We start from the raw sequence: 24,242 nt of genomic DNA on the forward strand, positions 1-24,242 counted from the left end.
AGTTTTAGACTACTTATATTTTCAAGAGCACTTTGTGAAACCACTTATAAAGTTGTTAAAGGGGGAGTACAATCATACCCTATCGCTAGAGATAAAAATGTTCTTGATGCTTGAACAGTGTCTTGACCAAAGCCCAGTAGACCAAAATTGGGGTGATTGGTATGCATTTCACAATTTCACTAGAATTAGAGTATATGGTTATGAAGGATGCCCTCACAACCTCTCCTCATATTACTTGATCAAATCACATATCTAGAAATTGTCCAATAAATGACAGTCTCCAATACACAACACTTGACTTCAAAGATCAAGCAACCATTCTTGCCTGGCACAATGCCATCTGGGGATTTTGTGGCTAAGACATTATAGAGTTTTGATTTTATTAGTGAGAAACTTAGCTGATATGGACTAAGTTAGGGTGAGTCAAGGAGAGAATTTGATATAGAGGGATATATAGCAAGGGCAAGGGCTTCTTAGAAATTACTTCCTATTGAACATAGGGCAGTATTGATTGTTGATATAATAAGGAATTTGGAAAGGTATGAAGTTGTAAACATAAAGAAGATGTACAAAAATGTGGAGAGAGCTTTTGAGTGGAAATTAAGAAAAGGGAAGATTAAGATAGATCTTCTCACTGGTATTGTAGATCCACTTTGTAAAGCTTTCAAATTGTTATAAGAGAAACACAAGATTTTGAGTAGTGTTCCTGATGGTTTGCTACAAGAATAAGCAATTTCCATTGCTAATCTATCACATCAATAACACATATAGGTAGAGCACATAGCAAAAAGAGAGGACAATTGTGGTGAATGTTGACCTATTTAAGGGAACATTGTCATTGGAGAACTAAGCCTAGAGCCCCTCTATATAGTATGATCATTTGATATTAGGGAATTTGAACATAACTAGTTCATATGTAATGATGATTTCATATATTCCAATGAGTTTAGATATTTATTATTTCAATACAGAAGAAGACAGTTAAGCGAAACTTCAAATAAGTTGGATAGTGAAATGGTAGAGAAAATATTATAGCATAAGGTGCAAAAGGAACTTGAGGACACAACTCCACATAAGGCCAAGGAACTAATAAACAATGTTGCAGTTCTGATATACCAGGGTTACCATTTTCAATGTGCAGTAGTGCATGAATTTTATGAAAAACACAAAGATGGAGTAAAAGGTTGTAAACCAAAGGATTCTATACTAGAAAGCTTTATTACTGTAGGAATCATATGACATAGATGAAAGACCAATTGTTCTAGATAGTAATGAATATTTGTGTCAACTAAACATCCATAAACTAAGCATAACATACCCAAGACACAAGGCATCAGTGAATGTCACTATTGCAATGAAGAACCAGGCTCAGGTAGGTGAGTTATTTAGAATGATGAATAAGTATAGATCATTGTTTGAAAATTTAGAGACTAAAAATGAAGCATAGAAAAAAAAAGCTATTATGTTGGAGGGAGGGAAATGCAAAGGATTTATTTTTGAAATAGTAGACCATGATTAGGTATAGAGAGATATGGATGGAATGGAGGATGGAAGTTTCTAGCACAATAAAGCACATAAACTAGATAGCATACCTACAAAAAGACGCGATCAGTTGGATGACTTGGCAACTATAGTTGTAGAAAAAAGATGTCACAAGTTAATGAAGATGGTGGACAAGTATTGGGTCCTTTACTCGGGCACTTTTGAAGCTCTATGAGAGAATGAGAGATTAAAGGTTAGAATTAAAGAAGACTTGAAGATAAATGATCCTGTAAACTTAGGGTGTGAATGGTTTGGATATGACATCTTGAAACAACATGGAGAATGGGCTAAGAAGTTATGCTTTGATATTATGAAACTCTAGTGTGATGTTACACATGTATTGCCCATCATCCTTGAAGATGTTTTGCCAATGCTAGTACAGAAATAGAGGTCACTGTTTGCTAATAGTTTCTCAGACGGTCTCTCAAAATTGAAAACCACATATGACATCATTGATCACGTGTCAATGATAATGGAAAGAATGGCCCCACAGGAATTTTCAATGCAAGTGTCAGCAAAATATGTGTATGTTTACAAGGATGATGACTATGCCAAACATCTATATAATGTATCTATTCTTAGCAGATTGAAAGGGTAGTAATGATGGTTTTTTGCAATATATGTCGAGATTGTTGACATTATGTCTTTTCTATTATTAGAGGAACAAAAATGGAATGCATCCCATTGTCAACCATGTACATAGAAGTTGCATATAGAAAATGCATTTAAAAATTAAAAGTCTACTTATGAATTTGGTATACTTCCTATTTATTGGTAAGGATTAGTTGCTCAATTTCAATAGTTTCTTCTAAAGGTATTGTTGAATCAATTCTGATATGGTTTCTCCCCACAAAGTAATACTTTCCTTTATTGTATGTTGATAACATCTAATTGAAATAAATGTTATCATTCAATAACATCTACATTCAAGTATTCAACCAACTACAAAAAAAAAGGAAAATAAAGTCTATATTCAAGTATTCAACCAATCGGAGAAAAAAAAAAGTAACACATACCAATTTCATAGAAAAAAATACCAATTTCATAGAAAAGAAATACTTCATTTGAAATTTATTACATCCATTCATTATTTTTCTTGCATTACATAGTATATGAAAGGAAATGAGAAACAATGCACCTCAATTAAATAAATTACAAATCATGACATTACAATTGAAAGTCATCTGATATGAAAGATTTACTTAATGAGAAAAAACTTCAATGCATCCATGACATTTATTGCATTTAGTCATTGGAAAATAAGAGCAGCAATATGTATATAACAATGCAATTCCATTAACATATTGATGACTATAGTGGATTTGTAATGATTTATAAACATTAACAGTGTACAAAATATATTTCAGATATTAATTATCAAAGTACCAAATTGTAAAATGTAAGTGCCAATAGTCTCCTTTTTTCTAGAAGACATTATTTTATATATTGAAACATTGGGTTCATATGACATTATTTGCTACAACTGGGATTTGACATTGAAATGAACAACAACCACATGTGGCTCAAAATATTCAATTACATGTGTTCATCTTGTTGGAGTTCTTACTGGTAAGGAACATATCAAGTGGGTTAAAACTTGATACCAGGAAGCATAAGACAAGGACAAGCCTAAGGATGAGCTAAATCCTATAATTAGTAGGGCTAAATCTTAGTTCTAGGCCAATATTAATAGAGTCATCAGGACTCACTTCACTTTAAGCTCTGCAGGGCCAAGGTGGGAAAACCTTAGGGATTGATCTTATTAACTTGATACTCATCTCTGTAAGACTATCTCCTATAGCAAAAATGGTCAATGTTCTTCTATGATTTGTTGATAAAATTCTTGGATATAGTAGCTAACTATAACCAAAAACTAGATGCAAATAAGTAATGACCAACACTTTTAGTTCTTAGTACATAAAATGGTAAATTGATATTCAATTATAGATTTGGATCTCAATATAACCTAGGTACACAAAAATAGAGAACATACAACCTCTAAGCTAACCAATCCCTTATCCATTGGGTGTCAACTAAACCTTAACATACACATGGACACCTAAAGTATACTCATATATCTAGACATTTGATCTATCTATTTGACTTGCAAATAGACATCAATCTTCAAATAAAGTTTGTACTCATCAAATCCTCCTATAACCCCTATAGTTCTATCAATGGCATATCAAGAAAATTACTCAGGTTCTTGACCCAACAAGAAGGCACACAATGACATACAACTTCAACACAAGCTACTAATGGATAATGTGCACTTTGGGCATATATCATAGAAAACTACAAAACTCATAGAAAAGGAGATGAACTTCAAAGTAAAGTTTCTAATAAAACTTTGTATTCATTCCTTGAAATCAATACATGATACATATGTACAAACTTAGAGGATACACAAAAGAATGACTATATTAATTAGAATGTTTCAAAATAAATATAACTGATGCTATTCATAATAGAGGAAAACTGAGGAAATGTGGAATCATGATTGTGGAGGAAATTTAAAATAGGCTAGAACCAATAGAGTGGTCATACAACAATGAAAAAATCCAAAACTAGAACCTTTACCAAAATAATTGAGGAGAGGTATATAGACAAGAAGAGAAGAAGTCTTCTAGATATGAAATCTGATTTTGAAAAGTGTCATGTTGAAACTTCTTCTTCTTGATGGTTGTAGAAACCGATCTTTTTACTATTCTGGAAAATCAAAACCATAAATGTTGCTCATAGAAATATCTAATATATCTTTTAAATTAATCACCAAAATTCTCACTTGAAGAAGAAATCAAACATGCATCAAAGGTACAAGAATCCTCAATCTGATTTTGCTTGACGTCAACTATTTCTACCAGTAAAACATTCATTACTTCCAGCTGTCCACTTTACATTCAATTCTACCTTTATGGCTACTTAGGGCACTTGATCACATCAAAATCTGATCTAATCTTAACATTACTTCATCAGGAAACATCAAATCAACATTTAAACTAAGGATTTGTAGCTCATGTCCCTTAAGACCTTTGTAGAAATTGATTACAAAAATGAAAAGTATACTTCTTGTCGATTCCAATAGTATAATACATAGTATAAACTATATAATATCATTCTATTTATTTAAAACTTTGGACTTTAGAAATTTGAGTGTACAGATTGGAGAAATCTGATTTAAATCTTTTATTTTATCCTTTATCCATTTTCCCCTTATCACTAGATGGCACTTGTCGATTCTCCATTAGTCTACTGCTTGGGCTAGCCCAACATCTTTTCATGCATTTGAAATATTTGAAACATTTGAAATCTATGAGTCTAAAATATTATGATCAAATCATATTATCTTCCTAACCATATGACAAACTCACAAACTCACCATTTTCATAATATCTTTCGCCTTACTCTTGGGACTTCCAATCTTGCAACAATTAGAACATTGTGAAACTTTAAATTTCATGCCCCAATCTCACAACAATCATAGTATTAGAGATTCTTCATTCTCCATCTCTAATCTTATGATTTGTTGTGAGATTGTGGCCTCAAAACTTGGTTCTTTCGATCTTCTGACTAGCCTTATCAAGGCTTGGAGAGTCAAAATTTTCATTGACTACATTGTTCAACTAGGTGGGTGGGTTCCATCACACATTTGCTATGCCTATCTTTTTGAAAATACATGTCTTTGAAGACACATTGACATTTGAGTGCTTATATTTTAAAATATTAACAATGTTTTATCCTTGGACACATGTGGGATAATCTCTCTAAATTTCCTTTTGTTGTGAATTACCCTACTCTTTTTTAGACCACTCTTCTACTTCATTATTGCAGATTCCCTCTACCATGAACTTTTCTTCCATTGTGGACTTGGCTCTAGCTTTGATCATCTTCAACACTAGTTGTGGTCTTCTCCTTCCTTCTACATTGTATACCTTCCATGTAGTGGGCTGCTCTACTCTTTTTTGCTATGGGAGATCTTATAGCTCTTAGCTATGGAAGTGCTCTATTGTGTGCAGCTAGGGAGAGAGCATTTGCAATAGTGGAGATGACAACAAAGGTCAACACCCTCTTTAGATTTTCATCGTGTACTTCTTGCAATGGAATGCTCTATTCCTCAAGTTCTAGGTGTGGGAGTTTTCTCATTTGTAGAGTACAAGGTGGAGCCATGTTCTTCTCCACCATTTTCCACATGAGTGCCCTATATTTTTTGGTTGTGTGGAGCTTTTCTCCTCTCCTTAATCATGGGATATGGACATCCTTCAACACTGGTGGATTACTTCCTTAGCCATAGAACTCTACCATCTTGCACCTATCATGGATGTTCTACCTCCCATAGGAATTATATGCTATGGATGTAATGTGGCTTCCAATCTCTTGCTATGGGCATTGATTCCTTTTCACATGGAAGGTCTCTTCATTCAAAATGGGAAGCACCTCCTTGGACATAATGACAAGCCACAAATCATTATGGCTGAGACCACTTTTCTTGATAGATATCAATTTGTATGGTCCCATATTGTGCTTTATAATTGTTAAGCTTCACTTTGTAAGCATCTTTAGTCATGATTCAAAAATCCATTTATTATGGATATGAGATTTTTTCACCCTCTTGATCAAAAATTCCAAATCAAAATTCTCCACTTGTACAATGGAAGATAACTTCCTACACATTGATTGATTTGTCTGGGATACCAAATAGTGGTTAGCTACATCTATTTCCTTCTTTTCACCACCAATGTCATCATATTCACCTAACTTATTTATATAAGAGGGTGACTTTAATGAGTCTTTGGTGTCATTTTGCATCTCCATGGGCCCTATGCCAAGTCCCTCTTTTATTCACTAGAACCCCCATCATTTTGTAAGTCTTGATATGAGAAAGTAAAAACCTTTCTTTTAAGAAAAAACCACTACATTTATCATGATGGAGAAGAAATAAAAATACTATACACATTCATAGTCACAAAAATGGGAACACCTTGTGTTCACCAATTGCAACCTAGGCATCTTCAATCTATGCACAATTTCATCAATTTGATGTAATTAGTCAGGCCCCAAAGTGGGACTAACTAAAAAAAAATTCATTTTCAAACAATTAAAATTTCACATTAATCCATTGAGACTTTGATACTGACCAAAATTAGACTCGAGAAATGAAAAAATCATTTAGAAACCCATTTACCCTACTTTCACCAATTGTGATTTGCTGACAAGAAAGCTTGAAAGATGGGTTTAAAAATTGACATAAACAAATAACTGGGCTATAAAAGATGACATGTTGGTACTTTGTTCCAAATTCTTGCATCCTATCTGATCTCATGTCATGACAACACCTACATCAAAAGATAGTGACCGACAAATTTGCCTACATGAAAATTGCCTACAAATAAATATGTTAGAAAACTAGAAAGTATGTTTGGTTTGAGCTTCAAAAATAGGGCAAATAGATACTTGAGGGCTTGAAAACTAGGGGTATAGTTCATTTCCATGAAGGGAATATAATTCTATGATTTGGATTCATGCTAAATAATAGGACACATTTGGCAAGTGCACGAAGTGGGCTACTCAGAATTGTAGGACGAAACATCAGTAGAAAAGTGTTTTTCACAAATGGAATGGACCTAGGAAAGTGTGCAGATGGATTCAAGATTTACAAACTAGCACACTTGAAGTATTTTTGGGGTAGAATGAAGTGGTACAAAACATTTGATCTCATCTATTATGTATTTAGAGTTATAACATCCCAAACAGGGGTACTGACCAATCTACATTTTATGGCACCAGTAAAAAGTTATAAATTGCATTGGGAGTCATGTTTTGAAAACTAATCAAATAGATTCTTCATAAGCTCAAATCTAGAGCACAACAAGTATGTGACCACTAGAATGCAATGCAAATGGAATTTTCTCTATAGAGTCAACTAGGTCAAAGCTATAATCGGTCAAATGGGGCTTCTTAGATTTTTGAGAAATATGCATTAACATGATAAAGATAAGTAGCCAAATTTGAGGGATTCAAAACCTAGAAAAAACATATCAAAATGACTCAAAAATTTAAACGTAGGTTTACTGGTATACATACTAAATAATCCCAAAGCAGTGAGTCATGAAACATTACTGGGTACAAGATATTTAAATGTAAACTAGGCCTCTTGTCATTGTTTGACATAGGCAAAAATGTAAAACTAAACATTACTCAAAATGGAACTTCACAGAATGATTCAAAATGCCAGTTTATCATTATAAGATGTATAGATATGCTAAATGAAAGGTGTTAAAAACATAAAATACCTCTTAGGCCTTGAAACAATGGTCGAGTACATAAGCGTGAAAATGCATTTATAGGGCTCAAAGTGACTCAAACTTTTGGAATGGTACTCAAAACAAGAATGCATTTTTAGTGCCATCACATCTAACCACATTTTCATGCACCTTCACATTTGTTCATTGAAGATGGGGTTAAAGTTGGTTGTTTCCCTCTATCAGAAGGAAAACTAGCCACATTAATGTACTTTGCCTTCCACCATTTAGTATAACCTCTCAAGACATCTAACATGTCATTGTACATATGGGTTGAGTTAGAGAACATCTTCTTGTTCACAACAAGTGAATCCTCCAGACTGTGATCGATCAGTTGTTGTTCATGTAGTTGATAATAGTACTCCATATTTTTCTCCTTAACCTCTATAAGCAACATGATGGGCTCTTTGTTTTTCATCTCCAATTTAGCATTCTACAACTTTAGGAACTTGTAATCTGCTTCACATGTAGCCAAATTATTTAACAAAAAAGATATACATTTCCCTTGAAGCTGATTGTGTTTCCCTTGAAGTGAGCTATTGAAGTTGTCATCTATGTGGGATTGTCTAAGACTACATTATCCCCATTGTTATGACTATTGGTTGGCCCCACCACACCATCAGTATCTTATACACCCAATGGAGGTACTTCATCTAAACTTTGATATTGCTTCCCAGTCGATGAGTCATTCATCTTTCCATGCTTCCTAGAAGTAGAAAACATTGAAAACCCTATAGTTGTAATCATGGGGATATCAGATGGTGATTGATCAGGAGCTTCCTTTTTGCAGACATCTTTGGGACTGCCCATGATTGCATCAACATATAAGAACCATGCATACATTTCAATAAGAGAGTTTAATAAAAGATCCCTTACAAATAAAAACAAAATTTGCATTTTGTGAATAGAATGAATACAAAAGGTCCCATAAAATAGAAGAATACCTTGTCAATATCATTCAGTGGAAGTAGGAGTATCAACGTAATACAGTGATAAGATCAAATCATCTCCAATTTATTAAAACATCCATCAAATTGAAGAAAAGTATTCAACAATTTATCATAAAAGTTACTATACATTTGAAATAAACATTGGATACATAATAAATTGAAATAATACTCTATAAAAAATAGCTAATCCTATTTAGTTGTCACCAATAGACTAAACACAACTAAAAAGACAATAATTATATATAAAGTAGAATTAGACCATAGAAAGACCATAATATGATAACAACCAATTATGACAAATATGCCAGACAATTTTAGATTTCCCTTGACATACATTAACAACAAAGCACAACAAATCAACATGCATAAATAAAAAAAACTAGTTTGAATGCTCCAACTGAATTGGAAATAAAGACTTAAATTAGTAGAGAATTTAACAAATATAAAGGAAATGATTGCACATTTGGAATAAGCATCAGTTCCAATTTCATTGAAGAAGGGTAGATTTTGACTAATTGCATCAACAATACTTAGTAACCCTACTAACAATGTTGTGTACAGTATTCAACAAAATAATTGGAGACCATTGCTAGTTATGATGGCATATAAAGCAATACATAATGTTTTGAAATTGGTTTACCCATCCTCCCTTGTTTTTTTTGGGAAACACAACAAATTATTTCATAAAATCTACAATGCCTCTTGGGATCCTTGTGCACCATTGGAGGGGTAATACTTAACATGTGAATTCTGAGGCTACATATTTTAGGGATAGGAAGGGGATTGTTGGATTCTTTGGCCACCTTCAGTGTGTCCTACACTTTACCCTAACATTATGCACACAAGTTTGATGGGTGTACCCTCCAAATAAATGACATCAATATATGTAGACATAAATAAACTATAAGCTTGGACAAAAACAAAAGAGAGACACTAATACCTTATGCTACTCCAAATCTATATTAGAGGATAGGTCATAGATGTTCCATGCTTCAAATGAATTTAACAAGTTACTTAAAACTTTAGAAAAAGAATGAGGGTATGGAAGCCTAGTAGTTGGGTCAAGAACCTCTACAATTTTGACTTTTTCAGCCCCTACAGAATGTGGTTTACTATGACACATCACATCACTTTCCACACCTTTGATGATACCTTTACCTACCAATATACCCTAACATCATAGGTCTACATCATGATCAATAGCATAAGATTAAACCACTTCCTCTTTTCCTCCCTCATCATCATCTACTCCCTGCAATTGTAAAATATTCTTGGAGGAAACCTAGGTTGTCTATCCCAATTATGATCATATTGCTACTTACAAATAGAAAGAAATGATACATTTGTCACTTTTACTAATCAATGAGGACTCTACAACTTATCCTGTTCATCTATTTGACTTTCCATGCCCATTTCCAAAGGTGTAGGTTTTCCATTGTCTAATGGGTGAGAGCTTATAAATCCAACTTGCCTTATGAATTTCTCAACCAAAGAATCATGATACATCACAACATCTCTCGTTGCTATGTGCCAACCCACAAAAAGTAGAAAAATGCTTTCTCAAATTACATTCACTCTAAACCAATATTCCTTTGGGCAATAATCCAAAATACATTATGTACATCTCCAACTAGGGCCTCCATCATGGATGGAGTATTAAAGGAAACACCACCACTATTGATTTGCATTACATATAACCAAATAATATAGGTATTAAGTCACATGGATTCTACTATCAACACTCCGTACACTAAGGTCTCTACCAATCAATAAATTAAATTTAAACATGCTACTTCTTCAAGATTTTCAACTACAAGTTGTTGTCCTCACACCCGTGAACACCACCATTACCATTAAGAGTGGGTTATAATGGAATTCAAAATAACAATAACATATTTTCTAGATAACACATTTCCTGGACCAACCACATACTACTTACCCAAACTTCAATCTCATTTTCATCAACCAACATTTCTTGTGTGTGCTTTCCTAACATAGACTTACTGTCACTCCTACATTTCACCAATGTCAATTTAACACAATCACATGCAGAAGCTGGGAGAGAAAACACATTCTTATCTTCACACTCAACTACTATTGCAATAGTGTCTTTCATGGCTGATGTTTAGCATATAATAAATCATTCATTCCAGTTTTAAGATATCAAACCAAAATGTTCACAACCACTAAACACATGACTAGTGAAAATAAAAAAGAATTATAATGTTATTTGATCTTACAAAACTGGAGAAATAACATTTTATGTTCCTCATTACCTCCACCCTCTCACTTCTAGTGATAGAAGGGATCCCCCTTATATTATCCTCAAAGTCAATAATTATTTTAGCACTTACAAATATAATTTTACCTCTATCATACTTATACCATCATGCACAAGATCATTGCATGCAACTCTTATCACCTACAATTGAGTTAGAAGCTGGTGCATATGTTGATTTTTCAAAAACACCATCCATAGAACCTGTAGTAGCTAAATATGGAGTGATCTATTAGTGGAACATTTCATGAATATTAGTAGCTTATTGTAAAGTGGTTCACATGTTTGCATAAAGAACAAGCTATTATATCAAATTGATCATACCATGATCTCTATTCTCTTCACTAATGCTACAACCCTTTCAATCTCTCCTTCCTCAACTTATCACTCTCATAGTAATGCATTTCCTCTTCAATCTTGGCTAGACCCTCTTCTAGAAGTAATTCAACTAATGAAACCTTGTACAGTTTGCATATACATTGCTATAAATGCCTTCTTTGGGCATCGAACCTTATCCTCATCTAGTAATCGAAACTTCTCATCCTCTAAAGACTTATCCTATTGATTTTGACTCATAATGATGTCAATTTCTATTCCTTACAAAAGGTCACCCATAACAAGGTGCCTCAATAAATGAGAGATTGTGAATTTGCAACCTATGTAGGGTCATCCTTGCAATGTCCCAAAACTAGTTTCCCCCATCAACAAAACAACTTCTAAAAAGGTAGTAATATATCCTCCTTTGGGTGGACTTTTCAATTCTGTATTGCCCCTCCCATCCATAGAGGGGACAATAACACAAATATAAATATTACCATACAAAAAATACTTATAGCATGTAACTATAATACATATGAGTGCCATCTTCCTATGTACTACATCATAAATCAACAATGAATACAAAATTTGAACCTCACTACAACTGAGGGATGTGTCACCTGCAACATTAGTATCACACTTATGAATTACAACATCTCGCACTACTTCCCTTGATGGAAAATCCACCACTCTAGGTTTCTCGCTTTGTATCTAAAATTAAGTGTAAGTCAATGCAACTATTCACACACCATTCATTCAAACTATATGATGTTAAAATGACTGTAAATTATAATGACTTTAATTGTCACACTCACATGGCCATCTCTTCCAAACCTGGGAGAAATCATCTACACAAGTTTTCTCTGCTAAGAAAGGAAATATAAAGAATTAAACCTTTTCAACATTGTTCTCTATACTTAGATGATAATATATTTTTTGGGTGCTTTCAAACCACTACATCTTACCAAAATCTTTCTCATATTTTCTCTTTCCTTTCCATAGAGCACCTCTTTCCCACCACTGATGGCTTTTCTCTTTCTTGTATGTAGGGTGCTTGAGGTGAATCAATGATTTCTTTTAATTTCTCACTTAATTTTAACATCTTATACAATTTGCAATAATATAACAGGACTATTACTAAACACAACTTCCTGATACATTTAGCACCCTAAAAATTCTAACAATTTTGGGATGCTGGTCTTTTAACAGAACATAGTAGAAATTATTGCTTCATATTCTCCAATCTTTTATATCTATCTATATGGAGCTGCACTCTTGATGGAATTTTGTTGCATATCATACTATTGATGATACCTTTTACAATATTTTATTTTTGTGTGGAAATTAGGTAGATTGGAAATTAATGCACTTCAATCTTGATCTATCAAGCTGAACAACCAAAAGAAAAATTTCTCCTCTAGTATAGCATTATGATTTAATCATAGGTTTCTCCTTAATAGTACTTAAGAGGGGCCAAGTTACTTTTGGGTAAATTGTTGATGTTTGATGTTAAATACTTTTCTCTCTCCTATGTTTGGTTGTAGGCATATGTAACTCAAGATGATACTTTGATTGAGACCTTGACCATGAGGGAGCTATAACATACTCTACTCATTTAAGACTCCTAGATAAGATTCCCTAGTTAGAGAAATCAGCACTAGTGGAGTCTACGCTTGTTGAAATGGGTCTTCAATAATATGCCAACACTCCTATTGGAAATTGGCATTTGAGGGGAATCAGTGGTGGAGAAAAGAGAAGAGTTAGCACTAGCTCGGAAATCCTCATGAGGCCAAGGTTGATGTTTCTGGATGAACCAACAAGTGGTTTAGACAAGTAAAAATTAGTCACTCTAATTCTTAATTAGTGGCATATCCTAAATCTAGAATAACATTAGAGAGGGTTTTAATGATTTTTTCTTGTTCCTCATAGACCACATAATACTCTATCAATGAATATGTTATTCTTTGTAGACCACAAAATACTAACTACTAGTGGTTATGACTAATTGGGTAGACTATTGATTATCACTAATTCAAAACTACATGTATTGATATGTGATGAATTGTTAATTACAATGCATCTACATTTTTTATTACCCAAACATTAAGAATTTGGCCAAGGATGTGCATACTATTATAGCTTCAGTTCATCAACCAAGTAGTGAGGTGTTTGAACTCTTTGATAGTCTCTACTTGTTCTCTAGAGGGAAAACTATTTACTTTGGCCTGACATCTCATGCATACAAGGTAAGATTACTTTTCTATAATGGTTGGTTGCCATATTTAATAATACTAGAGTTATTGTCAGCAAGCTTAGTTAGATGGTAGGTTGTTGTATTTGAGAATATTGATGTTATTGTTACTAGTCCAGAAACAAGATTTGATGAAGTTGTAGAGTTAAAGTTGGATTAGAGTGTAGTTGAAGAATAATTTGATGGAAGTATTTCTATCACAAATGAATTTTTTGGAAATTTCTATTGACATATAAGGTTGTTGATAGATACATTCAATAGATATTAAATGTTTCTCTACTGCTAGATCTACAAGGCCCACTCTACACTGTACAATGGCTTGCCTCATTTATTAAACTATATTTCCTTTTCATTGAATATGAAAAGATGAATGTCAATTCTGTAAACTATTTGAAATGAATCACAATAATCTAATAGTATTGTTAGAGTTTTAGGTGACTCTACAACACCCCCAAGATCAAATGAAAGACCAAGATAACTTCCACAAGAGATTGGCAACACAATTGCATGAAGATGCAAGAGTGCTATTATTGATAATGGACTTGATTGACATCCAATGGATTGATTTTAAATGTACATAATAGGCCTCCTTATATAGGAGAGGTGATAAGAGACAATGATAAGGAGAAGATAAGCTATCACCCACACAAGGTGGAATCACATGTCCATGAAAGGTGGATCATCCTCCATTATGCAATGAAGTATGTGTGATGATGAGGATGATAATGTGATATGTGCACTAAAGGTGGAATGAGATAACAACTATGACCACCTAGAGTGGAATTCTCCTACACCATGTGTTTAATTGAGATACAAACTCCTACGTGTCTCAATCACAAACTACTATGCAATGCTTTATCCTAAGTAAGCTTAAGTAAGTGTAATTAGTGAATATTTAATTACACCAACAAGTATTATCTATGATGGTCAACAGTCATATTATTAAGGTTGTTCTTTATATACATACTTACGTTACATAAGTAAATACTCTTAATATTATCTAAAAATTATTTGTATCATATAAATAAAAACTACTTAATGAAATAATAGCACACATATTAACAAGAAAAAAGCATCTAGAGAACACTCAAACCTGTAGAGTGGTCACCTAGGTAAGGTTTGAGCATAAAAAATAGAAACAAATACAATAGCTTTATACAGCTAGAAATACTATTTTTAAATATAATTTTTCCCTAGATGGAATGTGCTTATTTAATACCCTTCATATGACAATTCTCCATTAAAAAAATTGCTACATTGATGGATGATTCTTGTGGTATTGAATACTAATTTGAATTGGATTCATGGATTCTCAAAAATAAGAATTCTTGTGATATTTGTAGTTTTTTGAGCAAGTAGGATTTCCTTTCCCACCTTTCCAGAACCCATTTGATCATGTTCTGAGATGTATTAACTCAAATTTTGACAAAGCAAAGCTACACTAAAAGGATTAATGAGACTGCAGGTACTTTCTACATCCTAGATCTTAATTTGATGTTGTGAATCTTAGAATTCATTGAAAGATATTTGTTTCATGAAGACTGAGCTTATGTTCATGTGATTAGATCGACTGATCAAATGACCCTTTCAACAAAATCACAAAGAGCCAAGCTACCCAAACTCTCGTGGATAAGTACCTACACTCTAAGCATCATTAGGTAGCACATGTTAGGATTAAACCATGGACAAAAATAAAAATTACATGCAAATATAACCAATAATAGAAAAATAATAGATCACACAAAAATGAACACAAGGCACCAACATTTAACGTGGTTCACCCAATCCCTGGGCTATGTCCACCAAACAACAAGTCCAATATTATTACAATCCAATGATTACAACCTGATTACAGTCCGTAATCGCTTACAACTCAATACCACTGCAAGAAGCAATTTTGCATCATAACATAATCATTAAATACCTAACCCTAAACCCTTTTATACAAGTATTTTATGCCATTTTAGGGTTATAATTAATAATTACATGTCAGCCCAAAATCTCGATAAAATAGGGCCCAATTGTTTTTTTTGTTTGGGATGATGCCCCAAACCCCAAAAATTATGGAGTATGTACAGTAATTTCCTTATCAGTCACCACAATCTTACAATCTCCCACTTGGGGACTGATTAGGCTCCACACTAAATGACAATCTCCCACTTGGAGATTGATCTTGTAGCAATACCACTACCACATGGGGCTCCCACTAGATCAAACCACCCTGGACTTTATTGTTCTCTTATTCATGGTCAGTCTAGAAGAGAAACCGAAGTTGAAGAGGAGTTCAACTTCTCCCTTGTTACAACCTTTGTCAACATATCTACTAGATTGGCATTTGCATGTATCTTCTCCAGCTTTAATTGTCCATCCTCCAAAACTGACCGAATGAAGTGGTACCACAACTGTATGTGTTTGGTCTTAGAATGTAGAGCTGAATTCTTAGCAAGGTCAATGACACTCTAACTATCTATGAACAAATAATTATCCTTCTGAGGATGTCCCAATTCTTCCAAGAAGAACTAAACCCATATCATCTCCTTGGCTGCCTCTGTAGCAACAACATAATCTACCTCTGTAGTGGATAGAGCATTAATCTTTTGTAACCTAGAAACCCAGGTCAGGGCTACCCCACTAACAATAAAGACATAACCTGTAGTACTCCGCTTGGTATCAATATCCCCTATGAAATTTGAGTCAAAATAGCCATTTAAATTAGTAGTAGAGCCCTCAAAGTGTAAACACTTATTGGATGTTCCTTGCAAATATCTGAGAATCCACTTGACAACATTCCAATGCTCAAATCTTAGATGACTCATATACCTACTAACGACTCCCACGACATGGGCAATATTTGGCCTAGTGTACACCATATCATACATCAAGCTTCCTATAGTTGAAGCATAGGGTACCTTGGACATCTTATCCTACTCTTCATGTGTCTGAGAACACATCTCCTTAGTCAATTTTAAATGACCAGGTAAAAGTGTGCTAACAACTTTAGCATTCTCCATAGAGAAACATTGCAACACCTTCTCAAAATAATCAGCCTGAGATAGCGTCAATGTTCTATGCTTCCTATCTTTGCCAATCTTCATACCAACTATTTGTTTTGCTGCCCCCAAATCCTTCATAGAAAATGCATGTGCTAACTGACATTTCAACGCCTTAATATGATCCATGTTAGACCTAGCTACAAGCATATCATCAACATATAAGCATAAAATAATGTAGCTACCATCATCCAACCTCTTAAAATAAACAAAACAATTTGAATGACACCTGTTATAGCCATGCTCATGCATAAACCTATCAAATTTTAGATACCATTGCCGAGGTGCTTGCTTCAAGCCATATAAACTTTTCTTTAATTTGCACACTAAGTTCTCCTTACCTTTGAGCTCAAATCCCCGTGGCTAAGCAATATATATTTCTTCATCCAAATCATCATGAAGGAAGGATGTTTTAACATCCAGCTACTCTAAATGCAAATTTGCAATAGCCACAAGACTTAAAACAGTATGGATAGAAGTCATTTTAACAACAGGAGAAAATATCTTATCAAAATCAATTCCCTTTTTCTATGAAAATCCTTTTACAACTAACCTAGCCTTAAATCTTTTCTTACCTCCTTCCTCTTCTTTCAACCTATAAACCCACTTATTTTGTAAAGCCTTTTTACCTATAGGAAACTTGCACAAATCCCATGTCTTATTCTTTAGCAAAGAGTCAATTTCATCTTTCATTGCAGACTCCCACTGAATCTTAGTATCCACTTGCACAACTTCATCATAACTTTCAGGTTCACCAGCATTAGTAAGTAAAATAGAATACAAAGAGGGAGAAAATCTTTGTGGAGGTCTAATTTTCCTCGTTGACCATCTAACATTCACCAGTGTGTGTGGTATTTATTGTTGCAGTTGTTGCACATCATGAGGAATGGCTGGAACATCAGCTTTTGGAGTATCATCTAGCACTACATAATCATCTTCTTTCTTCTCATGTTGCTACAATAGATCTTTGTACAACACTTTCTCATTGAATATGAAGTATTGACAGCCTCTACCCATATGTGTAAGGGCAACCCATCATGCAACATCCTGTTCATGAATTTAGCCACTCCATTTTCCTGTGGAGTCCTTGGAATAGTTTTTTGTCTATGAATACCATTAGTGGAGCAATAATCTTCAAATTGATGAATGCAATACTCACCACCATTATCAGATCTGAGACATTTTAATTTCTTACCAGTCTCATTTTCAACCAAGCATTTCCATTTCTTAAAAGTTTGAAATACGTCAGATTTTTGTTTAAGGAAATAAACCCATACTTTTTCTAGTTGCATCATCAATAAATGTAACATAATAATGAGAACCACTAAGGGAAGATACTTGAGCTAGTCCCCATACATATGTATGCACAAGCTCTAATTTCTCCTTTTTGTTTTCCTTCCTAGTCTTTACAAAACTCACTCTCTTTTGTATTCCATACACACAACTTTCACAGAAATCCATATTAACACATTTTAGACTTGGTAAAACTTTCTTTGAATGAAGTACTTTCATACCTTTCTCACTGATGTGCCCAAGTCTGTTGTGCCACAATGTTGTATCAGAATCTACAGTAGCTATTTGTTCTCCCTGCTCAACTGTAACAATTCTTCTTGAACATTCATTTTTCTCTGAAACAATCAAAGTAGAAGGAACAATATGACCTATAAAAATATATAAGGTGCCTACTTTGACACCTTTTGCTACTACAAGGGAACCTTTTGAAACCTTCCAATTTTTATCATTAAAAGTAATTACACAACCCTCATCACCGAGTTGCGCTATTGAAATTAAATTCCTACTCAGCCTTGGAACATGTCTTACCTCATGTAGTAGCCAATGACTCCCATTCTACAACTTAATCTTAATTTTTCCCTTTCCAAAAATCTAACAGGGTTCATTATCCCCCAAATAAACAAGCCCAAAATCCCCTTGGACATAATCAATGAAATAACCTCTATGAGGTGTAGCATGAAATGAAGCACCAGAATCTAAAACCCAGGAATCATCAACACTCTCTAAAGACAAAAGAAAAGCATCCTCATCAGATTTGTTACTTACCACATTTGTCTCCTTGTCTCCATCTGATTTATCTCCTTCATTTTTCTTTCAATTCCAGCAATCTTTCTTTTTATGACCTAGTTTCCCACAGTACCAATAGTTTTTTGGTCCTCTCAATTGAGACCTCTTCCCCTTTGAATTTCCTCTTGATTTTCCATGATTTCCAGAGTTAATTTCTCTCTCAGTCGTTCTGCCCCTACTTTTTGCATTCAAAGCACTTTCTAATGTAGATCCACTTGAGGATTTCCTACGAGTTTCCTCACTCAAAACAACATCGATCACATCATCATATTTTAGGGTACTAGATCTAGGAATAGAATTAGTCACCGCCATTACCAAGCCATTCCAGCTTTCAGGCAAAGAACACAAAATCAAGAGAGCCCTAATTTTTTCATCAAAATTGATACCCACAGAAGATAACTAACTAGTAATAGTATTAAACTCATTTAAATGATCTGCAACAGATCCACCTTCTACCATTTTCATATTAAATAAACACTTCATGAGAAATACCTTGTTTGAAGTAGAGGGCTTTTCATATAGTGTCGCTAGGGTTTTCATCAACTCTTCTATCATCTTTGCTTTTGTAATATTAAATGCAACTGATGGTGCCAGGCATAACCGAATGCTTCCAAGTGCCTTTCTATCCAAAAGATCCCATTCATCATTTGACATAGATCCCTGATTCTTGGCTTTGCCTTCCAACAACTTCCATAAATCCTTCTGATAAAGCTAGTCTTCCATTTGCATCTTCCATGACTGGAAGTTCTGCCCATTAAACCTATCAACCCTCAGCTTACCCTCACATGCCATCGCTCCCACTCAACCGTGAGACTTTCTTGCAGAGGATAACTAAAAGACAAGCTTGTTGTGATACCACTTGTTAGGATTAAACCAAGGATAGATATAAAAACTACATGCAAATATAACCAATAATAGAAAAATAATAGATCACACAAAAATGAACACAAGGCACCAACATTTAATGTGGTTCACCCAATCCCTGGGCCACATCCACCAAACAACAAGTTCAATATTATTACAATCTAGTGATTACAACCTTATTACAATATGTAATCCCTTGCAACTCAATACCGCCACAAGAAGCAATTTTGCCTCACAACATAATCATAAAATGCCTAACCCTAAATCCTTTTATACAAATATTTTATGCCATTTTAGGGTTATAATTAATTATTACATGTTGGCCCAAAATCTTGATAAAATAAGGCCCAATTTTTTAATTTTTGGGGCGATACTCTGAACCCCAAAAATTATGGAGTATGTACAGTACTTTCATAAGCAGTCTCCACAATCTAACAACATAGGCCAAAGTAGATGAAATATCACAATTTGTAAGCTCCCTTGTTTTGAATCTTAGTACTCTAATATTGAAGGAAATGAATTTATAGAAGCATTTTGTGATTTGAGGTTTTTGTTTGAAGAGAGGAATGATGTTGGATTCAAGGGGCATCCAAGCTAGTTTCTTGATACAGTGTTACATTTTAATGCATAGGTCATTTATTAATATGAGTAGAGATGCTAGGTATTATTGGCTCAGGCTTGTCATCTACATTTTTCTTACAATTTGTATTTGAACCATCTACTTAAATCTTGGTACATCCTATAATTTCATACTAGTGAGACTTTATTTTCATGTCACCCATGAGATTATTATGGACATATTTTTTGTGCTACTCAAATGTTTCACTTAAAAAAATTGTACAACATGTGGTCAAGCTAGAGGAGCTAGTGCTTCTTTCATTTTTGGCTTTGTTACTTTCATGTCTATTGGAGGCTTCCCATATTTTGTTGAAGATATGAATGTAAGTGCATGTGCTAAAGATTGAAGCTTTGATGTTTTCATCTCTTGGTTGAACTAAATGGAATTATCTTTAGCTAGATCATTATGGATTGTGGAAATTTCATGATTCTAAATGAAATTGTTACTTTTATTGTTTGATGTAGGTATTTTAGCGAGAAAGGATTAATGGGTATTATAAAGTTGTGGATTTCATGGTGGGCAATAATCTATCGCAGACACCATATTTACATATAATTTAAATAATATCAGGGACAGTTTGTTATTACATCATTAGGCTACGTCATGGGTTTAGCCACTATGTCTTTTTTTGTTGTGCCTATATGCAAGTGTTAGAGTGGTGGAAAGTCTCATGATGGCCATATCTAGTGTTGTGCCTAACTTCCTCGTGGGCATTATCATTGGTGGTGACATTTAGGTAAATACTTTTTATTCTTGCTTTCTATATATTTTTTCTTTTTAGAAAAAATCCTCAGAAAACTATCAAGGAAATAAGATCTAAAGATCTTCCTTTATAAGGTTGTACAAGACTAAACTAATATGGAATTTAATTTCTAGATTTAATTATGCATGTTTTTTAGTATATTTTTAAATCATATTTTATTGTGCATCATTAGGAAAGAGAATGATAGTAAAGAAAGAAAGATATGTTTCAAGACTTCAGAGAAAATTCAACTAAACAATTGATGCCCATGGCCTAACCTCTTGTATCCAAGCTATATTGCTATTAGCCATTAGAAATATTCTAAGTTGCCAGTTCATATTCTAGTATGGATGCAAGTTCAAGATTTAGTTTGAAATTCATCTATATATTTTTTGCTTGGGGTTGGATTCATTTTGGGTTCATACATACAAAAATATACATTTTTTTAAAAACATGTATGTGAGTGTATACAAAAAATTATAAATCCATATGTGAATCTACTAATAGTAAAGGAACTTAGAAAAATACACCACCAAATATATGTTTTAGTTTAATAGGACATTAATTGCATCATTTAGCTATACATATGACTTGATACACTTGCTTCGTCACATGCATAGAAGATATTTCCATATCAAGGGGATAGTTTGAGAATGAAATGAATTGTTAAAAGATAAGTGAAGTTATCTAAGTTTTTATTTTGTATTGGTTAGGGCATTTCTAACTTGGCTATATCAAAATTTGAGATACAAATTTGAAATCTTAGATTCAAAGATATAATATCTTTCTAAAGACATTCCTCTATAATTATCAATTTAGAGGTCATCTATTGTCAATTTGTATTGTCTTTATAAGAAATTTTTAATTTTCATACATAAATGCATAAATGACATATAAACATTTTTTTGGTATTTTTAGTGGTCACAATAGGGTTGGGAGGACCAAAAAACACTTTGAAAGAGTCAAAAAAACCATTTTGAGACCAAATTCAGCCCAACTATAGATATTAAACTCTTCAAAGTTCATGAAAATTTTTCTTGGGTTCCTCTAACAAAATTTGCAATAAATTCATAGCTTTGCAAGAGAATTTGGAGATAATTTGATAAGGACCAGACTTTCTACATAATTGAACTAGAATTTGATGGTTGTTGGAGAGGATTTGGTAACTTATTAAATATTCATTATGTGGTGTCTACTTATTCATCTTTATTATCATTATGTTCATGCTAAGGATCATATCATCTTGACTATGTTGGAATACTTTAGAATAATGGGGGAGGTGGGGTGGGGGTGGGGTGAATCAGTTATCCAAGGTCTAGATGTATAATTAAAAATTTTCATAGCTTAGTAAACCCATAAAGCATCATTCATCATGCATGCATCCATAAGATTATGAAATCACTTAAAAACTTGTAGGTTACTATCTAATCAACTTTCAAAAATGAAAAACATGAAACACAATGGATTCATCAACACACTTGACACAATGATTAACTTGGAAACTCAATTTGGGAAAAAACACCAATGACATGCTACTCTTTTCACTCTTCTGAAGTGATGCCCTGTGAAAGACCAACCCTATTAAAGGTTACAACACACATTGTTAAATGTGATATTGTTAAAGGATTTCAATCACCCTATTAGGAGTCAACCTTGTTAGAGAACTTTAGACCATTCACTCTGAATGTCACCCAATCAAAAGATTTACAAATGACTATTAGGTTAACCTTAATCCAAAGGATTTACCCTAGATTGATCCAATTGTTAGAGAGTAAAAGTAAGGCTTGATCTCATACAACTTACAACTTCATTTGTAGGATATAGATCTTTGTTAAGACCTCAATTATGCTTGGCCTTCATACTTTGTAGCTATGATAGCTTATTCAACCTTCAAGCATATATATCCTTAAGCCATCTTTCTTAACTTGGCAATGTAGTCTTCTCTTAGGTCACTTGATGAAGCAAAACCCTTGACTCATTTTCTTGCTTAGGTTCTCACACATGACAACTTTGCTTCATGACTAGTGATTCCTATAAATAGAAAATTAAGATAGTTTCTGGCTCATTCTCCATCATCCAATTTAGGGTTCAGATAGATTAGGTAGGGTACAATATATCTATCCCAAATTCCATATCTCTTCTATAAACTTCTCCTAGAATCCACTTTGAATTCACCTAAAAATGGTTTACCTTGAAGTTTGTGCCACAACTCATCATCCTTATCTTCCACCTAGTTCACATAATCCAAGAAAACAAACTTGTCAACTCAAATTCATCGAATTCACAATCTTTTAAATAATGCAACAACTTGACATTATCTTACTTCTAATGCTTGACACATACTGCATTGCTCAACACCCATTGTACAAATTACTTGGCACAAAAAAAAGTTTACTGGTGCTCAACATCAACTAAACTTTACTTGACATCCACTATTCTACTCGACATACACTAGAATGAACTTTTACTCAGCTCTAATTAATTTTCTACTTGACTTACATTGACTTTTCTCGGAACCTACTATACAGTCAATTAAGCTTGACAAACAAACGTTGTGGGACTTTTGTTCTTCTAAACTTTCTTAGTGTAACTAGCCTTTGTAACTTTAAGTAGATTATTAATACATCATCTCATCACTATCTTAATTGATTCTTGCACTTCATTACATAATCATAACTCAACCTTTACTCTAGGTGCTACTGTTACATCTTTTGATCAAATCCTCTTCATCAATCATCTAAGCAATAGTACTTAAATCATATAAGCAGTTGTCTTATTGGCAAATAGCAGGTTTGACATCAATGAAAAAACAATGATTGAAGCATATTGGTCATACTTGTATGTTCTCAACAATATCTCTTTACAATCTCCCTCTTTGATTAGCTTCTTCATTCCATTCTCAATAGACTATGTTGTGATGATCAAGATTTTAAGTGCATTTCAAGAATCAAGATTAAAAAAATTGAAGAACCAATTTCAACAAGTTTATATTCTCTGAATCTAGTGCCCCTCTTTAGATCCTATAAATCTTTGACGCATGATATATACTACCTTTTTCTTGATTCTACTGCTGTAAAAAGATTAATAAAATAGTACTAAATTTAAAAAAAGTAAATCCTACATTTTAAACTAGAAAAAATCGTACTTGAAAAGATCATCAAATATGATATATATATATATATATATATATATATATATATAGGTTGTAGATAGTATTCATGATTTCCAATATTTGATTAGTAGATTACCT

General features: G+C 33.4%; 1 pseudogene; it reads left to right on the forward strand.

The window, feature by feature from the left end:
• The first annotated feature begins 1,354 nt into the window (after positions 1-1,354).
• LOC149561800 (ABC transporter G family member 11-like) lies at positions 1,355-20,986 on the forward strand (annotated as a pseudogene).
• The last annotated feature ends 3,256 nt before the right edge of the window (positions 20,987-24,242 follow it).

The sequence above is a fragment of the Cupressus sempervirens genome, chromosome 4 (genome assembly GCF_028749045.1).
Source record: "Cupressus sempervirens isolate cs-2001-9-10 chromosome 4, ASM2874904v1, whole genome shotgun sequence".
NCBI lineage: Eukaryota > Viridiplantae > Streptophyta > Pinopsida > Cupressales > Cupressaceae > Cupressus > Cupressus sempervirens.